The sequence below is a fragment of the Carlito syrichta genome, unplaced genomic scaffold (assembly GCF_000164805.1).
Source record: "Carlito syrichta isolate Samal-C Ts95f unplaced genomic scaffold, Tarsius_syrichta-2.0.1 Scaffold311943, whole genome shotgun sequence".
Lineage (NCBI taxonomy): Eukaryota > Metazoa > Chordata > Mammalia > Primates > Tarsiidae > Carlito > Carlito syrichta.
Window position 1 is genome coordinate 83,694 of NW_007256039.1, and position 27,296 is coordinate 110,989.

At 35.4% G+C, this 27,296-nt stretch overlaps 1 long non-coding RNA gene across 1 annotated transcript in view; it reads left to right on the top strand.

Moving 5' to 3' along the window:
- LOC110596651 overlaps nt 1-27,296 on the top strand; it is a 109,355-nt gene that overhangs the window by 21,518 nt on the left and 60,541 nt on the right. Inside the window, exon 3 of the long non-coding RNA XR_002482610.1 lies at nt 19,807-19,927. This is a non-coding gene — a long non-coding RNA (uncharacterized LOC110596651). The remainder of the gene's footprint in view (nt 1-19,806; nt 19,928-27,296) is intronic.

The window sequence follows — 27,296 nt, forward strand, 5'->3', positions numbered from 1 at the left end:
GAATCTCACTGTCACCCACACTGGAGTGTAGTGGCACGATTACAGCTTACCATGGCTTCAAACTCCTGGGCTCAGGCAGTCGTCCCTCTTCATTCTCTCAAGTAGTTGGGAGCTACAGGTGTGCACCACCATGCCTGGTTTTAATTTTTATAGAGATGGCATGTTGCTATGTTGTCCAAACTGGTCTCAACTTCCTTGACTCAAACAATCCTCTCACTTCAGCCTCCCAAAGTACTGGGATTACAGATGTGAGGCACCACATCCAGCAGGGTTTGTCATTTTTAAAAATCAACAGTAAATAGTTTTATCATATAGTCCAGCATTTATGCTTCTTGATATTTACCCAAATGAATTTAACACTTATGTCTACAAAAAACCCTGCACACAGTGTTTATTGTTGCTTTATTCATAGTTGCCAAAACTCAGAAGCAACAAAGATGTCCGTCAGTAAATATGTGGATAATTAACCTCTGGTACATCCAGACCGTGGAACATTATACAACACAAAAACGAAATGAGCTATGAAACCATTAAAAAAACATAGAAGGACCTTAAATGCATATTACAAAGAATAAGAAGTCAGTCTGAAAAGGCTATGTACTGTTTGATTCCAAACATAGGGAATTGTAGAAAAGGTAAAACTATGGAGACAGTAAAATGATCAGTGGATGCCAGTAGTTAGAGGGTACAGAGAGATGAATAGATAGCATAGAAGATATGTATGACAGTGATACCATCATGTATGACACTGTAGTAATGGACACAGGTCATTTGTCAAAACCCATAAAATGTACAACACCAAGAGTGAACCCTAGTGTAAACTGGGTGATCATGATGTGTCAGTATAGGTTCATTGGTTGTTAACAAATATACCACTCTGGTATAGGACGTTGATAGTGTGAAGACTGTGTTGGGGGAGGCAGTACTGTACTTTTGCTCAATTTTGCTATGAACCTAAAACTGCACTAAAAATAAAACTATTTTTAAAAAAATTAATGTTAGGTAGTCAACAGTGTGCTTGGTAATTTGCTTGGAGAGATATAATGTCTACAGGACATCACCGAAGACCAGTCACCCCAGGGTGGATTAATTAAGGATAGCTTCTCATTGATAGATTTGGACTTGAGTGGATTTATTAGAGAGATTGCATTTGGATTTAGTTGTGAGAGTGAATTGAAGATGAAGCTGATGGGGGTGATCCTTAGCAGGTTTGGTTAAAAGGTGGGAAGGCTGATAAGTGTTAGTAATGTAACGAAAGAATTTTCAAGATGCAAGGAATAATTTTGGTACCTGTCCTTTGTTTGCAGATGGGAAAGCTGAGCTATGAAGGCGTTAAGTGATTTGTCTGAGAATTCTTAGCTAATAGAGAACTGTGCTTATCAATGAACTTCTGTTCTTTGCTTTCCATTTCTACTACCAGTACTTCATTGAGACAGCATATGTCTGTGAAATAATGTGACTTTTGTTGCAGTTGACCGTTGTTGGTTCCCTTTCAGCAAGTCATTTCTCTGAGGCTCAGTTTTCCCAGCTTAAACTGGAAACCCAGAGCATATTATGGACACAGATCATGTTAATGTTTACCTCGTACTATCTCTTTAATTCCTGGACTGCTGGAATAATCTTACTGAGTTTTGCTGTCCGTGACTCTCCTTCCCATCTGACTGCATATACTGCTACCATTCATCTGGGATTATTTTGCTCTCCTGCATGTGTATCCTCACTGGTTGCTTAATACTCACCAAATTAATTTGGGACTTCTTAGCATAATCTTAACTGTCTTCTACTGCATCCTGGTCACTTTTACTTTTTCTTCCATGAATGCCATACATTACCCTCTTTGCTCCAGCCAGCTGAACTATTTGATGTTTTTTGCATATTATTTTCAGTTTGTTTTACATTCACTTTGTGGTCCTCTACAGAAGTAGATATCTTCTGGTTGCTCCTCCAGAACTACTGTCTGCCTTGGTCTATGTCCATGGAGGCTGACCTGTATGGATTATATCAGTAGGGTCCTCACCCTCAGGTGTCCAGTTGGATTCAGCCAATTGGAATTTGAAGGCTGTGACAAGAGAACAAGATAGGAATGTCCATTCCCTTTTCTCCCTCCATCCCTGCTTGTTTTGGGTTGACTGCTTTCTTTTACTCAAGGCCACAAGCCCTTGCCTGGTGTCCCTCTCAACTTCTCTCTTTCTCCATGTTCCTATAACTGCTTCCTTCCTTTGCTTCTGGGATGGAAACAGCACCCCATTATTGCTGCTCTTAGAGTATTGCATTGTCTTTTGTTGGTTTTCCTAACCCTTCCCAAATTTTAGTAAGTAGTCCCTTTATGAAAATCTCAAGTTATGCAGTGTGTCATCTGCTTTGCCATTACCCTGATTGATAAGAAGTTAGCCATGGACAAGGTTCTGCCCAGAAGGGCTAGATGGAATACAGCCTGATAAGAGGGTTTTCCTGTAACTGCATTGTTTTCGCATTTGATCCCTCTTGGGCACTTGTCATCTCTCTTCCTTGGAGGGGCTTTGGACATAACAGCCTCTGAAACAGTGCATTTGCGTTCTTATTGCTGCTAATGTTGCACCCAATAATGTTTTAAATTGTATTAATAAGGTACATTGATGCTGAAAGCATTTAAATCTATTGTAATTAATATAAAACCATATAAAGCATATGTTCATTGTTTCTGTCTTCTTTCATTCTCACTGGTGTAAGTAAATAGGTGATGACTTCTACCTTCTAGTAACTAAAGGAGCCACTTATTATCGTATCAAAATGGCAAATTCTGAGTTATTTGGAATTAATCCTCATTGTTTTAATTGTGGCCTGAAAATTCCAGCCATTTATAGTTGCTTTAGGAGGAAGATACCAAATTTTAATGAATCTAGGATATTTTTTCCTATATTACTTTGATAATTAAGCAAGATATAGAACCGAATCTGAGAATCTAAGGAAAGAAATACAGTGTCTATAGGATTCACATTCATTTCTTTCTTTTACAAATATTCATATGTTCCTTAGTCTGGCTTATCTTTGTCATTAAAAACATTTTTTGGTGTGAAAGATATAAAGAAATATAAATCTGCATTTCTTCCAAAAAGTGTACGTGAAGTCCTCTAAACAAAAAAATCATTTAAAATAATCACATCTTTGTAAAAAGATGGTCTAATTGGATAACTTAAGACAAATTCTTGCAAGTAAATATTGTCTATTGAAATTAGGAAACTATGGAAGGCTGAGGCGGAAGGATTGCCGGAGCCCAGCAGGTTGGTGCTGGGGTGGCCATGAGTGTGCCACTGCACTCCAGCCTGGGTGACAGAGTGAGACGCCAACTCCAAAAGTAAACAAACTATCTTTACTATTAAGTCATATTTCTTCCCCACTCAACCTCTGTTAAAAGAGATCTCCATTGTTACTAATATGTTTGCTGGCATTTCATTCTTTCTAATTCCAAATGCTTCCAGTGATGGTAATTCAGGATTTTCTCAATATGTATAGTCTGCAAGTTTAATTGATTTTCTGTTTCTCCTAATTTCTCTGTAATTGATTACATCTTGGATTAGACTGACCTTAATTCCCAGGGTATGTCACCAAGCAGCTTTCTTACTTAAGACATTGCTATTAATCTTCACTGTCAGGTTTTGTACTTTGCATGTGGTACTTACTCAGAACATAAACTCTTCATAAACTGTTTTCATATAGACTGTAAGGTAGGACTATATCAACTGTGGTTTTATCAGTATTAATGACTGAGTATCCACCCTACAGAGTCCAATACAGATTCAACTTGAGGATGTTTTCGAAACTTAATAAGTGATTAAGCTTATATATGTAGCATGGTGCAACTGAGATATATTAGATAATAGAAGCACATCTCCTTTTTCAGTATTTGCTTTTCAATAAAATAATTTTATGAATTTTCAATATATACTTTAAAAAGATACTTTTATGCATCTTCTAATTATGTGTAATCTCTGATACAGTTACAATAATATGAATAAAATGAAAAAGTTTGTGCATTATTTTACATATTAAGAATACTTTCCATTGTCACTGTTGTAAGTAAATAGGTGATAACTTCTACTTTCTAGTAACTACAGGAGCAGTTTATTACGTATTTACTTGTTGTCAATGAACCTTTTTTAAGTTTTTGTGCCATGCTAACATGTGACTGTGGTTTGGTAACCATGGCATTTCGCAATTGAAAGGCGGTGGCTTTCTTAAAAGCAGTCAGTCTTTTATCCCTTTGCTATTCTCTTTCCTTTCTATCTACTCCTTTACTTTTCCCAAATTAACAATAGGAGTCTAGTTTATTCTATACATCTACATAACATTATTTCTAGAATGAACTTGTTATTCATTGTATTTCTCTTGGGTAGCATTTTTCAAATAATAATATTTAAAAAAAAAAAGAGTAGGCAAATTTCTTTATGATCCCAAACTGTAAAGTTTAACCGTAAAACCTTTAGTAGGTTTTCATATTACTTCATTCTATAACTTGGCTTGGAATAATGGACGGAAAAGACTCCATTAGAGAAACCAGCATATCATAGCTTGTCTGTATTTCTGTAACTTTATAACTTTATTAGCCAGTTTATTAGTCCTGTTTCTAGTCACATACATACTGAACAGCAGTGTTTACCTGCCACAAAGTATGTAATTGGTGTTCTCTAAAAGTCTTCTTTAGACATTGTCATTGGTTATTTTATTTTATTTTTTAATGATTTTTTAAAAATGAAAATGGTTAAGTAACCTTATCTAATATTTTTTAAGAACACAAATGAATGTTTAAATGTGTCCCCCAGGTGAATTCTACTGCTTTATGGTGATTTCAGAAATGTTTTATATGTTTTTGGTTTGTCTTTAATTATACTGCTGAATTTATCACTTAGATTTTCTTTTCTGCTTAAAGATGCCTTTTCTTATTATTTGAAACCACCTTTCATCTTTAATGGAATTTATATGAGGACTTAGGTATTTTTTTAACCTTCATCCTAGGGTTGGGGTTTGGGGAGCTTGTGTTTAGTGTTGGATAGTTCAAGTTGATAATCTTATTGTAGTTTTCACATAACACACTGTTATATTGGTTCACTGGACTTTATTGTTGTAAGCAAGGAAAGGAAATTACTTTAGGCTTAAACCTCACAGGCTTCCCATGACCCAGCCTCACAGGCTTCCTACTGACCTGTTTGGTAAAGTAGCCCCATGTTTCTTTGTTAAATATTAGCAAGGATTTGCCTACTGTTAAATTGGGCTTACATGTTAACTCTTGTGAATCCTGATAGAATCCCAGTAGGTTGTATGATGGTATTGTTATAAGACTGCAAGAATTGTTAATTCTCAAAAAATGTATGATTTTTGTCTAGACTTTAGTGAAAACTGTTAATGTAAACAAATTTATCTTTGAAAAATTTCTTGCTTTTTAAGAGAGAGAGAGAGAGAGAGAGAGAGAGAGAGAGAGAGAGAGAGAGAGAGTGTGTGTGTGTGTGTGTGTGTGTGTGTGTGTGTGTGTGTGAGAGTTGAGTCCCACTCTGTCGCCCAGGCTGGAGTGCAGTGGCACACCCACAGCCACCCCAGTGTCAACCTGCTGTGCTCTGGTGATCCTTCCGCCTCAGCCTTCCAAGTAGCTGGAACTACAGGCGCGTGCTGTCATGCCTGGATAATTTTTTGATTTATTGTAGAGACGAGATCTCACCATGTTGCCCAGGTAGGTCTCGAACCTGCAGACTCAGGCAATCCTCTTTCCTTGGCCTCCCAAAGTGCTGGGGTTATAGGCTTGAGCCGCCTCGCCTGGCCTGAGTGTGTATATTAATCATTTTTATTGCTGATACTTGGTATTTTCAGGTATGGCAGTTTCTGAGTCCTAAGATTCTAATTTCTCAACATTAATTTTTACCAATTAATGAATAATATAAAGGATGAGTACCAGAAATAATTTATATTATACCTAAACTTTATAATAGAAAGTATTTAGTAAAAAACACCAAGTATATCAGTTAGTCATATTTTGAGGATTTCATACAAAACATGTTCACTTCATATATATATTTTTAAGAATTTTAATCTACTTTTAAAAAGAGAAATTTTTTCCATAGGATTTCTTCTTTGTTATCACTAACTTATAAGATAATGGACCTTTGGACTGGGCACAGTGGCTCATGCCTATAATCACAGCACTTTGGGAGGTGGAGACAGGAAGATTGCTTGAGCCCAGGAATTGGAGGCTGTGGTGAACCATGATTATGCCACTGCACTCCAGCTTGGGCAACAAGCGAGAACCTGACTTAAAAAAAAACAAATTTTTTTTCACTTCTCTGGTTAGGAGGATGCCAAGGTATTTAAAATTTTGGGGGGGGGCTTTGTGAATGGGATTTTGCTTTTTATTTGGGTTTCTGTTTGTTTATTGTTGGTGTATAGGAATGAGACTGTCTTTTGCACATTTATTTTATACCCTGAGACTTTGTCAAAGTCCTTTATCAGTGCAAGGAGGTTTTTGACAGATTCTCTTGCGTTTTTGAGGTATAGAATCATGTCATCTGCAAAGAGAGTTAACTTGACTTACTCTTTTCCTATCTGAATGCTCCTGATTTCCTTCTCTTGTCTGATTGTTCTAGCTAGGACTTCCAATACTATGTTGAACAGGAGGGGTGAGAGTGAGCATCCTTGTCTCATTTCGGTTTTCAGGGGAATTGGTTTCAATTTCTGTCTGTTTAGCAGTATGTTGGCTGTAGGTTTCTCATAGATGGCTCTTACTATTTTGAGGTATGTTCCGTCTATGCCTAGATGTTCAAGGGTTTTTGTCAAGAAGGGGTACTGGATTTTATTGAAAGCTTTTAATGCAACTAATGATATAATCATATGATTTTTGTTTTTACATGTTGATATATTTAATTATGTTTATGGTCTTGAGGATGTTGAACTATCCCTGTATCCCAGGGATGAAGCCTATAATAACTCAGAAAACAACAGATGCTGGAGAGGCTGTGGGGGAAAGAGAATGCTTCTACACTGTTGGTGGGAGTATAAACTAGTACAGCCTCTGTGAAAAACAATGTGGCAATTTCTAAAAGATTTTAAAATCTTCCTTCCATCTGACCCCACAATCTCCCTGCTGGGAATATGCCTAGAGGAACTCAAATCACTGTATGGAAAAGATATCTACACACGCATGTTTGTTGCAGCATTATTCACATTAGCAAAAGCAGGGAACCAACCATGCTGCCCATCAAAAGAGGACTGGATCAAAGAAATATGGTACATACACATGATGGAATATTTTGCAGCCATAAAGAAGGACAAAATTATGAACTTCGCAGTAACTTGGATGAAATTAGAGTCAATAATACTCAGTGATCTATCACAGAAACAAATAACATGTTCTTGCTTATAAGTGAACCTTGAACAGTTATCATAATACTATAAGAAGGGGATTACCAGTAGTGGGAAACTGCCAGGGGAAGGGGAGAAGGGCAGGACTGGCAGTAGTGGGAAACTGCCAGGGGAGGTGGGGCACACCTCATCAACAAGGGTATCTGCATAATGAACATTTGTATATCTAACCCTGAATTGTTTCCCACATCTTTAAAATAAAAAATAAAAAGAATGGATTTGACATATTGCTTTTATACACTGCATAATACCATATGTACATTATTATGTGACTGGAAAGGTTTTATTCTTCATTTAGAGAATCTATTTTTGATTAGTAAAATGTAGTGAGAATAGATGAGACTGTAAACTTAAAAAAAAATACTTCACAGCTTAATTGCATTTTTTCAAATGTAGGGTGTTGTGGCATTTTCTACTTTGCTTTGACTATTCTTAACACAACAGTAAGTTGTATTGGTAATTTTCCCTTAGTACTTTATAGCTGGATTCCCTAAAACCAGAAATATAAAGTGGAAACTAGGTCCTATGAGAAATACAATATCTAAAGCTTTGATAGGAAAATAAATATACATAAAAATTATAATCGCCTTCAAAACATTTTTTTTTAAAAACAAAGATTTTATTGTCACAAATAATGTGTTACATCACAGTCAAGTGAAAAAACTGACAACAGTAATTTGACAGTTCAGGTGTGGGTTGACAAGAAATTTAAGTCTGATTTTCTCTTTTTCTTGAAAATTTTTTGTGACTATTAGAATACTTAATCAGTGGTAAGACAACCATTCTCTGGTGATATCATGAACCTCTCCTTAGATAACCTAATAATGATATTGTCACAGAATAAGAATGTTCAGTTGATTTTTAACATTTGCATGCTTGAAGAGATTTGCACATTTTTGCTTTTAAAATTTATTCTGTAACACATTACAAAGCATACAGCAGATATGTTGCAATTATTTCTGAGACTAAGAAAATAAATGCTAATTTCGTTTACCTATTAGTTGTGGGGAAAAAACACATTTGCAGAATCTCTAGTTAGGATATCAACTGTGGATGAATTTTGGGTAGAAGTTTATCTCAATACTACTATTTTATAGTAAAGTATATATTTTATTGAGAAATAATAAGTCGTAATTGAAACATCCTCATAAAGGATAGTTTCAGTACATTAAATATTACAACTGAAGAATCAAGCACAGCATTTCTTTAAGTTGTGCAGAGAAGTCAGCTGCTCTGATAGGTTAGAGTCTTAGATTGAGACCATGAAGAGCTGTGTTGAAATGCTTATTTCTACTACCATTAATGTCATCTTTAAGAACCCATGCAACCTCATTGATCCTCAGTTTTATGAATTGAAAATTGTATGATGGGGAAGATCCCTTCTACTCTGAAATTCTTGGAGTTCATGAGTCTGTAATATACAATTGAATTTCAGAGTCTGTCATTAGAATGATGTTTTGACATTTTAGACAGTGATCTCTATTAAAAGTTCTATCTCTATCAGAATGTGACTGACCTTTTTCTCTTATCCAAATATCCACATGCCAGATTTTCCTTTTTCTATCCCTATGCCTTCCTACTTCCAAAATGAAGCTGAAGACTCTGTGGCAGACATAACATGTGTTTTTCTTTGTCATGTCTCTACATTCTCTAGTGAAGAGGATCTTGAGTAAAGCCAGGTTCTTTGACTCTTTTGCCTTTACTTTGTTCAGTTTTGGTCCAATTCAGGGCAGTGATAGTCAGTGTGTTTCCCAAAGTTACTCAAAAATTGTGCATCTTGGAAACAACTTTCATTTCTACTAAGGTGTATGTTTATTTTCAGGACTTTGAGACAAATAGTTGTAGTCTTGGTGACTTGGGTTGCTGAGGAAAAAAAGTAGTCTGAGAGAATTTAATGTAAAATAAAAGACATCACCTGGAACAGCGATTCTCAAGGGTGTTTGCTGAGAGAGGGATGTGACTGAGAGCGGCCCTAACTAGAGAGGGTAGGTAACAGGCTGGTTGATCAGAACTTGGGAAAGCTGGTGGTTGGAGATTCTGCCATGTGGCCCCTAACTTAGATTCATTGGCATTGTGAGCCACTGTTATAGGTGGTAAGGATCGTATCACTCAAGTGTCCTAAGGTGGAAAAACAGCCATGGTTTTCTTCTGTGGTTCCTAGGCACACTTAGGAGGACCATGTGCAGTTCTGGATTCAGTTACTATGCCTTCTTCCCTTTCCCTCACACTCAGGAAAGTATTATCACAGTGCAAGTGAGTGATTCCATAGGGATGACCTTGAGTCTAATTTATATATTTAACAAGTTCAAAAACGTGATTGTCATTATCAGTGCAATTGTTTGTGACTTATTTCCTAGCCCTCCAGAGCTTTTGAAAGAAATGGAATCTGACTTTTCTCTCTAGTGTTTGAAAGTTTTGGAAACCTTGCCATCTTGCTTTTGAGAAACATCATTAGCGCTGTAGGTCTTCATAGAAGTACAGTTGTGTTTTTTATAGTAGCAACTGTAATTAACTTCTGACTAGCTCTTTGTTGCTTACCCTTTTCATATACATTAATTTATTTATACTCCACAGGATGCCTGGCATTACTGATTATGCAACCAGGCAGCAGTGTACTCTATGATTTGAAACCTATTCCTCTTGTTCCAAATATGCTGTTCTTTCTATTGTGAAGCTGTTTATATTGAACGGAGGGACATGAGAAAGTGCAGCCCAGTTTTTATTATATTCTTTCCTCATACCTGTTGTTTAAGATCACTATGCTTACTTTTTTCTAGATCCTGTCAAATCCTCTCGTGTATTTTGTTCCTTCGCATGTCTCGTTTCCTCTTTGACTTCTTTTTTACTCTTTCTTTCTGTTTATTTGGCCATTTTATTTTGTGCCAATATAAAAAGCTTTTTTGTAAAGAGTTAATAAAGATTTATTTAATTTTTTGAATAAAATTCTGAATAGAATGTTTTTTGTCTTACTTTGCTGTAAAGGCAATTAAATTAGGAAATGTGTAAGTAAAAGTGTTCCTTAACTGTTAGCAATCAATAAAAAACTAACCAATAGAAAGCTAATGAAGAGATTCTTATGTATGTGTGTTTTCAGGATACTTTTTGAAGGTTTTAATGTGAAACACATTTCATGCAGTTTTTACTGTCCAATGATTTGGTCAAGAAAATCCTCCACATTTTTCAAGGCTATGTTCTAAATTTTATATTCTAAATTCTAGTTAAGTATTTAGGTCAGTTAAGTATTGCAACTATAACTTGAAACATTTTGATGTAGACAACTTGCAATCTTTAGCATTTCATAACTAACTCTGTCATTTCTTAAAAATTTTAAAATGGTTTGATTAGTCTTTTGACTAGAACTAATAATTTCAGGCCCACATAATTTTTACTTCATAAATTATATTTAGGAGCATTTTCATTTTTGAAAGTGTGGCCTTTCACTGTGGGGCTCCTTCATGCCAAGTCTTAATAAATCTTTTCAGTGAAAGCTGGTTTTAGTGATAGGCTTTTAACTAGATTGGTTTTTAGGAAGTGGAAAATCAGCCAAAAGCAGGAATTCTAGCAAAGTGTACTGTGAAATATGTATAATCATGAATATAAAGTGTATCCTGCCTGTGCAGCTGCCCAGATTACAGTGTCACTTCTCCATGAAGCCTGTCCTGATTTTCTCTGGGATGGTTTACCACTTCCCCATGGTGTCCCTCTGTACTTAGAAACATGGATCAGACCATCTCTTACGCTTTATTCCAGTTACTTCTTTTTAAGTCTCCTTTCTCCTTTCCATGAACTCTGAAGTCCCTTTACGGCAAATGTCAATGTGGTAGTTAAGGATAGAGTGGGGGTTTTTTTGGTGTGGGGGGATATTTTGGGAGTCTTTATGTTATATTTAAATACTGGTAAAATAATATTTCATACATCATTTCCTAAGCTCATCTACAGTATTGCAGAAATTTTGTTTCAGTTGTGCATATGCATTAATATACTGTGTTGCAATATAGAATATACATCCTTTTTGTTTTTCTTACATTTCTAAACTTCATTTTTGTAGAAAGACAGTTATTACACGACAGAAGTTGAGGACTAAAAGAGTGTGATTTTTAAAGCCAAGTGAGCCCTTCATCCCAGCCTCTTCCTATTTAGATTGCCTTCATACTGTCTGCATACAGCACAAGAGTATTCATCTCTTGACTGGAGATGAAATGTAGGGCAACAAGATCAGATAGGCCATTTCTAGGGATACATAGATGGGACAACTCTCCAGCTTTCTCTGCTTCCTGTCTCTCCTGTCACACTTTATAGTGACTTGAGTTGAAAAATAGCAGGAGACTTGAAGTCTTCATTCATGATTGGAAATGGGAATCTGAGCTTCAGTTTTAAAAGTTATTTGTGACTTACACATTTCTTATGCCTTGTATTGTATTGTTCTCATTTTCCAGCAACTTGGATGCCATCTGTTATAAGCTCTGTTATCTCTGCTTTCATCACCAGCTGCAGTGTCTTTAGGAATATAGGTATGAGCATGAGAAGTGATTATGCTTTGCGTTGCTGCCATGGATGCTTTACTTACTGAAACAAAAGCATTCATAACTTTATTGCAGTAAATACCAAAGCCTGGAGTGATTTGACAAATTTAGAATTCAAGAGAGTCTATTGTAACAAGATAGCTAATGATCTGAGTTCTATTTAAGGGTCAGTACAAATGTTGAGTTATTGATGCTTTGACTTTTGACTATTTTGTTATTCACTTGACTTAAATTGCGAAAAAATATAAATAGGCACTGCAGAAATCTCCTCCCGCTGTCATAAAAGGCATATCTTCTTGCAAAATATATAGTAATTAAAACATAAAATTAAATGCTTATTGAAGTTTGCCCCAGAATTTGTCTCCATTAGAATAAGAGGATATTTTGTTTATATGGATTATTAGTTATATGTTTTCTTTGTTTAATTAATTTAAAATAATTATTATTAGCTACACCAGCAATAATGTGCAAATGGAAGAAAAAATTACCTGAGAACATTCCATCCCAACATGTTATCATTTTCCCATGTTCTCTTCCATAGCTCCTGTCCCTACATAAATTTTACATTATTAGTATTATAGTGTAGATACTTTTTTTGTGCAACAGAAATTTTGATATTGAACAATTCTCAAATTTCTAGAGATTTAGACTGTGTACTTTGATCTTACTTTAGCCTGTGCCCCAGTACACCTGCTTCCCAGGTCAGGTGTGGGATTCTTCATGCTTTGTTAAACTCTGGCAGTGTGGCTAGGTAGCATCAGTACCTTAGTAGGCTGTCTTCAGTTATACACTGATTTATACTTTGAGTTCTTTCTGTATAATTGATTCTTATTGTTTTCTCATTTTAATATCTTGGTCTAAGTATCATTGTTCTTATTAACTCTTCAGACTTCTTCAGAGTGCTGAAAAAGAGAAAATTGTTTAATTTTGGTAGCTAAGAATTAGAGCTTGAGTTATGAAGATTCAATGTTTTTGAGTTAATTCTGTAATTACATGCAAAGTTCTTCAACTTAAACTTGTAACAAAGCTGCTTCTTCCATTTAACTGACTTTCCTTGGCTTGTATTCCTTTCTTCAAGATGAACATATTTCAAGAGAGGGTCGTACTTTAGTATGAATATCAGAATATGTCTCCCCTGCCTCCCCAGAAGTGCCTACAATAGGAGAAATGATGGGGAATAGATTAGAGAGAGACTTTTGACTACATTTCTGTTTTTCTTTGTAATTGAGTAGGTAAAAATGCCGGTTAGGAATGTGTCAAGTGATAACTGTGAGCATTCTATAGAAAAACATTAATTTGAGTACTCTTATCTAATATTCTTAGATAATATTCGAGTTGTTTTGATCAAATTTATTTAAGTAAGAATTGATGTCTGCAGTGCATCTACTCATTGTTTTTTCTCTTTACTTGAATTTTCTGCCTGTCTTCTTCTGCCCTCTGTCCCCACCATTGTGTTGAATTGCTTTACTAGGAAGATTTCCAGTGGACCAACTCAGAGCTTAGGGTTCAGACCAGTCTTATCAGTGTGTACTTAATGGAGCTGAATTTATGCAAGGTGAGAGCAGTCAGCAAGACATCAAAAAAACTTGGCATGGGTCCTCCCTGGTAGCAGTGAAGGTGGGTGGTCACATATTAAGGAAACAGTGAATGGTCTTTAAAATTAGGTGGGTTGAATAAAGTCCTGAAGAAAAGTCTGACTGTTTATAGAGCCTTTAAAAGAGAAAGAAATTAAAGGGAAAAAAATCAACAATAGTAGTCCAAGTTGCCAGATCATTTGTATTTCTGTAATATGAATGATATTCTGAAGCGAATGTGTATGACCCTTTTTAGCTTGTGAGAACCAAAGAGGGAAGATTGGTTTGTGTTTAGGAGCATAATTTTGTAATTTGTAAGTATGTTTTGTAGGTAGTTATATTTCTGTCACTCAGTTAATATATGCTTATGCTTCAGGGCTTAGTTCCTCTCTGTTTGTGAATGACTATTATGATTGACCTCCTGATATGCTGACAGGCTGGACTTTCTGGCATATATGGGTGAGATGTTTTCCCTCAGCTGTAATACTGTTCAACACAGTTAGCACCTTAGGTCTTAGAAAAGATTTTTGCTTTTGGAGATCAACAGACTACATTGAACATTGATTCAATTAGTATAGCAATTATTGTACAAATAATGTACAATGCCCTAGTTTTTCTTTACATAATAGGCATTATGAATTCAGAAATGTGTACACAGTAGTGAATTATATAAAATGCTAGCTTTTTGGTTTAAAATTTTATAATCTATAATAATTTTCACTGGTAAAATGGTTTAGTAGCATTCTTTAGTAGATTAGATCAAATGTAAAAACCAGCATGGAATCAGGGTTTTGTAGCTGATTTATAAATAGGTGCTGAAAACCTCAAGGCTTAAAATTGAATTTGGTCTTAACAAGGTTGAATTTTATGACACTTGTAAGCAACTACTTAGAGAAATGTTTATTAAAGATGGTTAATAAGCCCACTGAGACACATTTGACCATTATTTGGGGGAAATGAAATGTGAATTTACATTTAAAATGGAAAAGGTAAAAGATCTCAGAAACATAATGTTTGAGTATGTCTCATTCTATATCTGTGGCAATCCTTGTTATCTTTATAGTAAAATTGCATGTCTCTATTTTAATCACTTTACATCTCTATCAGCATCTCCTTAGTTGTCTCATGTTATTATCAGCTGATCTTGTCACACTGAGCATCATTCTTCCCATCTGTTCCTATTGAAATAATATAAAAACTCACTCCCTCTTTCTTTTTAACTCTGTTGTCCTGGTTTCTTTCTTTTCTCTCCTTCCCTTCACTGTAGCCAGCAGGCTGATTCACAGTAGTCACACAATGAATCAGTACTCATTGAGCAGCCATTCTTTTTTCATCACTGTGCTGGGCCACAGTGGCTAATGAGAAGGGATCAAACAAAGAAGGAATGCGTGAGTCTGTAATTGTGGTATTTGCTTCATGGTGTCTTCATAAGTATAGTATGTTCATTTTCACAATAAATTTGCTCCAGAATTTTTCTTTTTACTTTTCACATCTCAACTCCCTCAGCATGTTTCTCTGGTCCCAAGTCCTTGTTCTTTCTCTTTTTCTTCCCAAAGACATACTTTCTTTAAGACATCTCTTTCAGTTTTATTCTTTATTCTGTCAAATTTCAGTTTGTTTGAAATGGCGACACTGTTAATAACTGCAGATAAAATAGGTCACGATTCATAATATATATTTTTATTCTACAGTCTATGGATTTAAGGAATTAATTTGAAATGGCAATTTCATTTGAAGTAGAATTTCTGAAAGAAATAGCATATTACAAATAAAAGTTTTATTTCACTATTTTATTTTTAAAGAAATAATTGTTTTATGGTTGAATTTTCTTTTTTTCATCTTTGGCCAGATATAACAAGTGACTTTTATGTTATTTCCTACTTTGTCTTTAGTGTGCTATATTTTTCAATTAAAAAAAAAAAACTCTATTGTTAGGTCTGCTGCTCTTTAATGAATCATTGGATTGGAAAATAACTCATTATCAGGCAGAGATATGTTCCTTTATTTGCATGTAGATAGTGAAGATGAATAATTTATCAAATGTTATTAGTGCAGGCTACATATTACTGGAGTCTCAGCAGGATATAATGAAATTTGTTTCATGCAGGTATGAAAATAGCATGCCTTTGCGTAGTCATTATTGAACTTTTGGCATCTCTCAGAGAATTATGTTATCATGCCAATCTTGCTCACCTCTTCATTAACTGGACTTTTGATTGAAGAGTTGAACTTATCTTGAAAATCTGTGGAATCTGGTATGCCAAATGCTTGCTTGACTCTAGCATGTTTCTATGTCAGAGCAAAAATTTTTAGAATGAATAAAGTACTTAATATTTCTTATTAAAGTGATTACTGCAAAAAGGCTATGACTGATGGTTTTATTACTTCTGGTCATGAAAAGCTGTCTGTTCGGGAGATGTTTAAGCAATATATCTTTGTGAAATTAGGGTGACGAAATATGTATGATTACTTAGGATCCTATGTCTTTACTAATTATGTATTTGAAGTTATTTTAATAATTGCTTTTAGAAAGTTGCATTGGATATGCTGCTTGCTAGATTATGTGAGGAGCTCAACAAATCTCCTCAACAGCAATAATAAAGTTGGACAAACAATCAAAAGCAAATCATGTCAGTATTATGGAAATTGACTGAAAGCATTCAATAAGCTGAGAAGTGGTTATTCATGAAAACAACTGAACTTTGGTAAGAATAGTGTTAGTCTGTGGTGTTTGTGCTGGATCTGCTTCCAATTTTCCCTCTTCTTCTCTGTGGCATGGATATTCACCAACGATGAAGCAGCCTGTGAAGGCCAGTAGCTTCTTTGCTGGTCTCAGGTTAGCTCAGTTGATTTGGAGAATTGTCAGGTACTGTGAAGATTTTGATGGCAATCGAAAGTCTGCAGCTCTCTCAGACTGAAGTTGCTGTCCTGCTTGGTGCAAACAATGGGCAAGCAAACCAACCAGGGATTTAACGGAGAATTCTGGAACCTGAATTCATGATAGGAGGCATGAGAAGCTCTCCATATACCTTGAGTTGACTGGAGGTTGGAGACATGCACAGCAGAAACTGGAGCAGGCTTCATAAGAAATACTAGAGAAAGTTTGCCAGGCAGAAAAGAAGTGGTACTGAAGGATAACTTGTATACCAAGGAGTAATAGAAAGTGCTAGAACTGTTATTTATGTGGATAAATATGTTTTTCATATTGTTCTTATTGGAGGAAATATAGTTATATAGAACAATAAATCTAGCACTATATTTTTAGTTTTATAGGAGTCCCTCCTTAACCATGGGCATATGTTCCAGGACTTCCCAGTGAATGCCCGAAATCATGGAGAGTACCAAATTATATATATACACACACTGTGCTTTTTCCTGTACTTTTACATAACTATGATAAAGCTTCATTTATAAATTAGGTAAAGTAAGAGAGATTAACAATAATAAGAAAATAGAACAGTCATAATAGTATACTGTAATAAAAGTTATCTGAATGTAATTTCTCTCCCTTTTAAGAATCTATTGTATTGTTCTGTGGATAACTGAAACCATGGAAAGCAAATCCATGAATGAGAGAGCTACTATATGCAGTGATATATGTTAACATGTGAAAGTATCACAAAAGAAGAAGGAAAAGAAATGGCACTGGAATAATTGGGTATCCGTATGAAAAAGTGAACTTAGGTTCCTACTATACACAAAAAGGAACAAAGTATATACTAGACTACATGTTAGAGCTAAAACAATAACACCTCTAGTATAAAACACAGGAAGAATCTTTGGGTTCTTGGAATAGGCACCAAAAGCATGAGCCAAAAAAGAAAAGAATTAATAAATTGAACTTCACTAAATTGGAAAACATTTACTTTTCAAGAGATACCATCATAAGAGTGAAGATATAAGCCACAGGCTAGAGAATATACTTAGAAATTATGTTTCTGATAAAGGTCTTGTAACCATAATATATAAAGTATTCTTGCAGCTTCATAAAACAAATTAATTAAAATATTGGTGATATACTAAGGTAGACATTTGTATTAGGATCATTGGGATGTGTATATAGAAAGAGATGTGTTATAAGGAATTGGCACATGCAATTATGGGGGCTGAGAAGTCCCAAGACCTGCATTTGGCAAGCTGAAAACCTGGGAGAGCTGAGGTATGTGGTTCCAGTCTGAATCCAAATGCCTGAGAACCAGGAAAGCCAACTGTGTGATAGTTCACTAGCTGGCAGGTTAAGACTCCAGGAGGACCCAGTATTTCAGTATGTTTGAAGACCAAAATGGGCCAATGTTCTAGCTTATGCAGTCAGGGGAACTTACTCTTACTCAGCCTTTTTGTGCTATTTGGACCTTCATTTGACTAGGTAAGTCCTATCCATACTGGGAGGGCAGTCTCCTTTAAGCAGTCTGCCAATTCAAATGTTATCTCATCTAGAAGCACCCTCAGTGATAAACAGTGTTTGGTCAAAATGTCTGCATACTCTGTGGGCCAAGTCAAGTTGACATATAAAACTAATCATCACAACATTTTACTGCACAAGAAATACATTTGGCTAATAGTCACGTGAAAAGATGCTCTCAACATCATTAGTCATTATGGAAATGCATATTCAAACCACAGTAATATACAGCTGCACACCTGTTAGAACGGCTGTTACCAAAAAACAGTTATAGTATGAGGTGTAGGTAAGGATATGAAGAAACTTAAAACTTGGCTGGTGGGAAGAAACTCATACATTTCTGATGGAAATATAAAATGGTACCACCACTTTAGACTAAAACTCCCAGCCTCCAATGGTCCTTTCTCTTGGCTCCCGAAGTGCTAGGATTATAGGCATGAGTCACCACTGTACCTGACCCATCACTTTGGAAAACAGTTTTTTCTTAAAAAGTTAAATATAGCATATGTCCATACAAAGACTTGTAGACGAATGATCATATAAGCATTATTATAATAGCTATTAATTGAAACAATTCAAATGCCTATTGGCTAGTCAGAGGATTACCATAATTGCTGTATTTGGTACGGGAATAGAGATGGACTATAATAAACATGAGGGAATTTTGAGGGGGCTGATAAAAAGGTTCTAAAACAGGGTTATAGTGATGATTGTAAAACTGTATAACTATTTAAAATTACTGAATTGGCGAGGCATGGTGGCTCACACCTATAATTCCAGCACTTTGGGAAGCTGAGGTGAGAGGATTGCCTGAGCTCATGGGTTTGAGACCAGCCTGGGCAACTTGGCTAGACCTCATCTCTACAGTAAATCAAAAAAATTAGCCGGGTGTGGTGGTGCATGCCTGTAATTCCAGCTACTTGGAAGGCTGAGGCAGAAGGATCACCTGAACCCAGCAGGTCGAGGCTGCAGTGACTGTGAGCATACCACTGCACTGCAGCCTGGATGACAGAGTGAGACTCCAACTCAAAAAAAATAAAAAATAAATAAAAAGTAAAATCACTGAATTGTACTCTTACAATTGGGTGAATTTTATAGAATATATTTCAGTAATGTTATAAAAACATATATATCTATATGTAAAAAAGCAAATGACTAAGTAAATATGGTAAAATAATAATGAGGAATCTAAAGGGTACAGGAATTCTTTGTACTATTCTTCTATCTTTTCTACAAGTCTGATGTTATCTTAAAATTTAAAAATTTAAAAAAAAATGACTCATAGAAGTGGTCTGATTTCCTTTTTGTCACATTGCGTAAAAATAACTTTAAATGTTTTGTTTTTTAAAAATTCAGCTCTAAAAAATGCAGTTTTTATCTCACCTTTTTGATTATTTACTTATTTAATTTGTTTGCTTTGAGCAGATACTCTGTTTTTGCTTTTTAAAAAAACTAGTTTTAGGGACCACCCCTTCGGGCCCCATTCCACTGTGGGAGCTTTTCTGTCCTCTCAATAAATTGTCCTTTCTCACTTCGAAACAAAACAAAACAAAACAAAAAACTAGTTTTTTCTGCACTGCAGGTCCAGTGCCAAAAGCGAATGTTTCCTGCTGCACATGCAGATTTGGTCTATGCTAGAGAGCATTTATACCTGTGGAATAGTATTTGATATTTCTGTTTCTCTTTCTCCTCTGTGCAATATAAATGTGCAGATATTATAAGCAAAGTACTTTTGCCTGTAGGCCTTAAACCCATTTGAAAGTATTTCTTAGATTCCAATCACAACATATTTCCTAGGTTGTTTTTCTCCCCCATAAAAAGAAAAAAAAAGTTAAATGCAAACATTAACACATTTGTTGAAAGCATTAAATTAAAGTGAAGTGTGTGACTCATGCTAATGTATATTTATATGCTTGATTTGAAGGTCACTCTGTGAGACTACTGGGTCAGAAAAAGGATAATGGAAAGCGGTTGGGGGGAGCACGATTGGATTTGCCTAAGATTAGGAAGAATCCACTGATAGAAATCATTTCTATCAATACTGGGTAAGTGTCTTTCAAACTTGCTCATAAAATATTTAGTATACTTCAGGAATTCAATTTTTTTTCCTGGAACATGTGACATAGAAAAGTAGTTGAACATTTTCTTGGGAAAGAAAAAAATCACAAAATGTACTTGAATATGGTTTTTTCTGAACTGTTTCCTGTATGTTAATTATATTTATATTTGCAGCATGATGTAATAACTGTAATTAACTTTATTCTCATTTTTGGTAATAGACATGATGTTATTTTCCATCTATACACTTGGTTAAAATCTTTGATAAAAGAGTATTTTTATTCTGTGGAATAGTTAACATGCCATCATCTTTGACTATGTTTTCAGCATAGTGAATGTTGTTTACGATACTAACCATGCTTTGATTACTAGCTATCTAAAATGTGTATTTTTTATTTTTATTTTTTATTTTTTTTTTGAGTTGGAGTCTCACTGTCGCCCAGACTGGAGTGCAGTGGCTGCTCCTGGCCACCGCAGCCTCAACCTGCTGGGCTCCGGCGATCCTTCCGCCTCAGCCTTTCAAGTAGCTGGAATTACAGGCATGCGCTACCACGCCCGGCTGATTTTTGTTTTATTGTAGAGGTGAGGTCTCGCTGCCCAGGCGGGTCTCGAACTTGCGGTCTCAGGCAATCCACTCACCTCAGCCTCCCAAAGGCGCGGGATTACAGGCTGAGCCACCAAGCCCGCCTTTAAAATGTGTATTTTAAAATGTTATTCTTATGAGCTTTAAACTGAAAAATTATCATGACTGAATGTGGATTTAATTTCCACACCTTGATTTAAAGTTCTTCTGAATTATAACTCTTGTTATACTCATTCATATTTTATTTTACTTGCATTTGTTGAATCTGGGTTCTTTAAATTATTATTCCATCTGAGAAAGTTACTGTTTTGGGAAATTTGATGAGAGGAGTACGTTAGTTGCTTTAGCCAAGGAAGAAGTTGGAAATCATTAGATCATGCTTAATTTTGAGTGAGCACAGCAGAGTAGGGTATGTGTGAATGTCAATGCAGGGTTTTAAAAAAATGTCAACCAAGTGTTGTGGTCAGTAGTATAGGGAGTCAACATGTGCATCAATGAGATAAATGAGCTAAGGTTGAAGAGCTCAGTTTTTGTCTGGGGCTTCATTTGTGTGATTGCTTTATTTTTTATCTAGCTGCGGGAATGTAGTGTGGAGTCAGAAGGGTAGGGTTAATGTAGGGAACAAAAGTAAAACATTGGAAATCGGAGCATAAAGAAAATGTGTTTTATTTTGCATTTTCTGTCACTACTGAAGTCATTTTTTACAATTCCTTGACAATTTTTGTCTTCCAAAGCCAAGATATGGATGCTGCTTAGCAATTCTTACATAAATTACATCATTTTAAAGATACTCCTATCAGGTTATCCTTAGTTCGAAGGTTTGAAATCCTCCCCCAGGCTAAACATATCTTAGAAAATACTGTCTGACCCTGTAATAGTTTATAGATACTTTCTCTTTTAGAATATATCTTGTCTTTCTTGTTATTTGCCATCGGCCAGACGTCAAATGATGGTATATGGGAACCTTTAAGGGAAATCTAATTTTCTTTGAGATTATGTTCTTGAATTTATCATTTTAAAAATGTATTTGTTACCCTTCCCCTCCCTCTCCCACCCATAATACTCTAGTTTTGGGAAAACTAACAGATGTTTCCACTTTCTTTTTGTAATGTCCAGAATTTACCAGTCTCTATTCCATTGCTGGATATATAGGCTATCTGTAGATATTTGAATGAGTGGTTGAAAGAACAAAAATACCAATTTATTGCACATAACTGAAGTTGTTTTTAGATAAATATGATTACTACTAATAACATTTTGTTAGCTTTCTGGTTCTAATAATTAAAACATGAAAGACTTTTAAGCAGATGTAGTCACAGTATATTTGAGAGTATGGTCATTATGTGCTTACCACATTATCAGGTATTGTGTTAGGCATTATGATACATACAAGATAAACATTTTCCAGGTCAACAGGGAGCTAACATGACCTGAAATAATAAAAAATGCAGCTATAAACATTGTTAATTGCTGATTGGATCTCATTTTGTTCTATATTTGGAGAGTGCTTTTAGGACCCTGCATGACTGTCTTTCTAGGGGTGAGGGCACTTAGCAGTGCCTCCTTAGACCTCTCAATTTAAGATACTCAGGTGTCTTCTGACTGCCTTTCTCTACCAGATGCAGTGGCAGCAACACCATATAAAGGGCTTCTCCTTGTCCTCTGTCATCAGACCAGACTACTGCCATCATCAGCACACATGTGGAAAATAAAAACTTCAAGTGCTATCTTTTTATGTTACCTGAAATGATAGCTTCCAGAAAATTATTATCTTTGAGGTATTAGAAATATTCTTTAAAAACAAGAATCAAGCCTCCAAAGCAATCCTGTCGGAAGTTTGAATATATGCGGTATCACACTTTTACTTGGATGGATCTTTTTTAATGTTTTGGAACCTCATCTGATATTATAGTCCTTTTGGAAGGGCTATGCATTTTACTATATTTAATACTTATTTATTGACTCCTTATATCTAACATGGTGTCAAAGACACTCTTATTTTTTCAGATTATCCTAGACTATTTTTCAAATATTCTGATTATATAAACCATGGCGCTGTTTTGAATTTGCTCACTTGGGTATAACTCCTTCAGCCTTGGTGCTTTCCTCAGAGACAACTATTAGAAGATTGTGACACCTTTGTCCAAGAGGTAATATCTCAAGATAAAACATTTTTCAAAAAGAATTTAGCCAACTTTATAGTCATTTACTAATTTGAAAATTATAGGTCCATATCACTTTTTACATATTAGGCACTGATGTTTGCAACTAACTAAATTTTATCATGTAAAATTATTACAGTTTGTGAGTGTGTGTGTGCAGGGGTGGAAGAGTAGACAATAGTAACTACTAATGAGAATTAGTTGTTTTTCTATACCCAGCTGTCAGGTTATAATGAAAGCAAGTCCCGGTCCAAAATCTGCAATAAGAGTTTATTAAGCGAGCTGGCATGGTTCAGCTTCTTGTAAGCTTGATGAAGTCCTCACTCTCTCTTTTTGGGTAATTAAATCAAACCTTACAAGAAAGGCTCACTTGAGTCAGATGAGACAATATAGTGTCACACTGTACACAACATAGCCTCAGGCACCCAGAATCCTCTGCTTAGTGTCTGGAATGAAGGTGGGTCAGAGACCAAGCCAGAATTGCATCCTTAGTGTTCTAGGCCACTGCTAACCAAAGTGTGTTCTGTGCATCAGTGCCACATTGTTAACTATTGATTGCTGGTCTGTAACAAGTGTAGAAATTGAGAGCAAGCATTTGAAAGACATTTAAGGCAGTTTAAATTGCTGCAATGTGTCATAATTCATTTTCATTGTATTTGACAAGATAATTGGTTTACAAGAGGTTGGAAATAAAAATCCTGGTCTGTCACTGTAGATGCTTTGAGAAACACTGGTTTAGGCTAGTGTGCTTGAAGTTTCTTTACCCTGTTCTGGAATATATTTTAGCCAATCTACTTATCTTGAGTGTCTCTGATTTTGCTAATGAGATCTCATTTCTACTGTCTTTTATGGTGATTAGCAGTTAACCACTACTTTCAAAAATGAAAACTTATTATTTATAATGCTAATTAGCAAAAGCTCTAGTGTTGGCCAAAGATGAAAGCTAAACCATGTGCAGTAATCTCTTCTGAAAGGTGGCATATCTGATTAAATACTAGGTAAAAGAATGAATGCACTCAGAGTTGTAGCTTAAACCAACTCACGTAATTTATGTCACGCTCTCTACACTATATTCTTTCACAAGTAAATTTAGACATCCTAGCATGGTTCTAATGAAATTTAAAATCTAGACGTTATAACTGTTGCATTGGCACATCCTTAAGATGAGTACAGAGTTGTTGTTATTCATGTTCTTCTAAGAGCTTATGGAGGGCAGGAAACTTTTCTCTTGGTTATGAGCCTAGAATGACACCAACCTAATCTGGAGAAGGTGGTAGAATCTATGGCACATTGGAAAGAGCTCTGCCCTTGGAGTTTGGAGTCATGGACACGGCTATTTTCTAGCTACATGACTTAGATTAGATAAGATCTTAGAGTCAGCCTTTTTTCTGGATACAGTGCTACCTATTGTATATATAGCCTCATACATTAATAAGTATTTTCTTAAGATTTTTGATGTTGCTTTGTCTTATACTCTACTGATACTCTTTGAGACCTCTTCCCACCTTGATTTCTTCCCATCCTTTTTACTATTTAGGCATGAAATTTTCTGGGACTAGGATGTTAGGTTAGGACTTTATGCTATTCATCATTGATTCTTCACCTGTTTTTCAATTTTAGGAGAATGTTTGAGAAACAAACTTCTAAAAAAATTCCTCTTAGTTTCTCCTGTAGTTTTTAGTAATGTCTTTCTCATGGTATCCACTCAGTTAAGTATCTCAGTTAACAGCAGCGTTACTTAAATGCACAAAAATTTTTCTGGCTGAGCTGGGATATAGTTCTTTTTTTTTTTTTTTTTTTTGAGTTGGAGTCTCACTCTATTGCCCAGACTAGAGTGCAGTGGCATGCTCCCGGCCACCGCAGCCTTGCCCTGCTGGGCTCCAGTGATCTTTTTGCCTCAGCCTTCCACGTAGCCAGAACTACAGGTGTGCACTACCACACCTGGCTAATTTTTTATTTATTGTAGAGATGAGATCTCGCCAAGTTGCCCAGGCGGGTCTCAAACCCGCGGGCTCAGGAAGGCAGTCCACTTGCCTTGGCTTCCCAAAGTGCTGGGATTACAGGGATATAGTTCTAATTGCTTCTCTTGCTATAGATGATTGTTTAGTAGAAAAAAGAAGAATATGTTAATTTGGACTATGAATGAAGTGAAACTTATCTCAAACAATTAAATGTGTGAAATTGAAATATTTATGGCAGTTCTGAACTTGTTACAGCATTTTTACTCCTTTATCCAAAAACCAGTTGTCCTGAAATTCACAGCCCTTCTCATGTCTTTAATGGAATCCCAAAATATCTTATTGTCACTTGAATATAATACAAATGAAATTTTAAAGTAATGTTTATTTCTAGTGTGTTATAAAACTGTATTTGGGGAAGATCATTCATAGGAACAGTGGATGGCACTATTGGCTCATACCTGCAAAGTGTAATTATCCTTAAATTGAAGAGCTTTCAAATGCTGCCTTAATAAATGTCTTTAAAATGAGCAGCTCAGTCAAAAAGTTTAGGTCGTATTAGGATGGAAATTTAATGTTAAGTTTCATAAACTCTAATTTTATATAAACTTTGGACTTAATAATTTCTTAGTTACTAGCATGGAGAAATGGCTGATTTTTAAAAAATCATTTCAAATTTTAGCATGTTACAGGATTCTGTTGCTCTAACTAAAAAGTGAATTTTGCTTATCTCTGACAAAGCTATAGTTTGAAGAAGGGAGAATAACTCAGAACTTGGGTAAATTGCAAAAATTTAAAGATACTCAAATTTAGATACATTATTAAAGAAACCTTAACTTGAAGTTGATTGAGTGGAATGGTTAACACTTTCTTAGGTTAGTTTTTCAGACTGTATGGTGTGTCTGTACATTAATAGAACAACTTAGAGATGCTTTTGTGGTTTGGAAAGCTTATTATATTTGTAATTTAAAATAATTCCCTTATTTTTCATATGTGAAAGTCTTTTATGTTTGCTCTATAATTAAACTGAGGAGCTCTGAATCTAGACATTGATTTGTTCGGCAAATGTAGTTGAACATTTATTAAGTGCTGAGGATAGAAAGAGGAGTTCAAGTGGCCTTTGACAAATCTGACAGAACAAGGAGAGAAACAAGCACAAAACAAACTATAATCTAACATCGTAAGTGGCAGAGTGAAGACTTGGACCATATTGTCTGACCAGTTCTTTTCCGATAAGCCACAAGGTCATTGGTTTCTAGTCCTGTTTTCTATTCTTGGGTTGGTACTGTATGTAGTTGTTTAATTAATTGACAGGAAAACCAGTTAGAGCTAAGGTTTGAGACTAATCAAGATGATAGCCTATGAAATCCACGAAATATTGTAGGCACCAGGTTTTTACAGAGAGAATGGAGAACATGGGCTAATGGAGTGAGTCACTCAAGTGTAGGTGGGCTAGGAGGATTTCCGCTGCATATTTATATTGTATTGTGTCAGATGCCTCTTAAGATGAGTTCATTTTCTCCAGTGGAGTTGAATTAGAGTTTTCTACTATTGTGATCTTAAAGGATGGGGCTAATCATATAGATTAGAGATATATGACTATTGTTTCTTCCCTCCCTCCGTCCCTTGTTTTTTAACCTTTACTTGAGTTAAGGTACATGAAAATGAGTTGCACTTAGGTTACAGTAGGAGTGGATGATTGAATGTATCTAAGGAACTACCATCTGTCACTTTTCCTATTGCTTCAAGAAAGCTTGTTGTCCAGCCCTATCAGGAGAGGGAAAAAAACATTCTAAAACTTGTGTAGTTCATCTTTAATAAGTATAATTGGATATTCATGTGATTGTGGATGAAGGCTTGTCAGGTTTTTCCAATACAAGAATAATATATATCCCATATTTATTTTTGAAACTACTTTGCTTTTTATTTTACTGCATCTCAGCATGGTAGCACCAGTTGTTTTATTTTTTTCTAACCCGGACAAAGCAGAATGTTTTGTTTGGCTTTTTAAAAAGGCAATAGTGCATGTAGTTAAGACCTCATTTATTTTATCTGATGAAACAGCCTCTAAGGAGTATCTGTTTTTCTGTAAATCCTCTAAGGAAGCTGGGTTTAAGACAAGGTCACTTTAAAAGGCTTGGTTTCAATGTTTAGACATGTATGTAGCTTTGTGATTTGCAATGTATATTTTTATGGTTCTTTTTAGTTTAACCTTAAAGTTAGTATTAATTGTGAGATAATACGGGTTTGGGAAGATCTTTTTCCCTTGTTACATACCTTTTATGTATTATTCTGTTTCTGTTCTCGAAGAAAACATAAACCTTCTCAAATGGGATTTTTAGTCTGTTTTCCCCCACTTCCTTTTTCCCATCTCTGTTACTCCACTCCCCCCATATATCTATGTAAGTTTATGAGAACAAGGTAAGCAAGAATTTATTTATTTAGGACCATTAGCCCTTGTAATTGGAATATATCGCCAATCAAGATTGATGCTGTATTTTGTGTATTTGTTTACATATTTGTTTATTCTTTACTCATTCATTCAACAAGCATTTGCAGAACATCTATATGTATCAGACACTGTACGAAATTCAATAAAAGAAAGAAGACCTAATAGTGTATCACTACTGTTAAGAATCTTACAGTCTGGTGT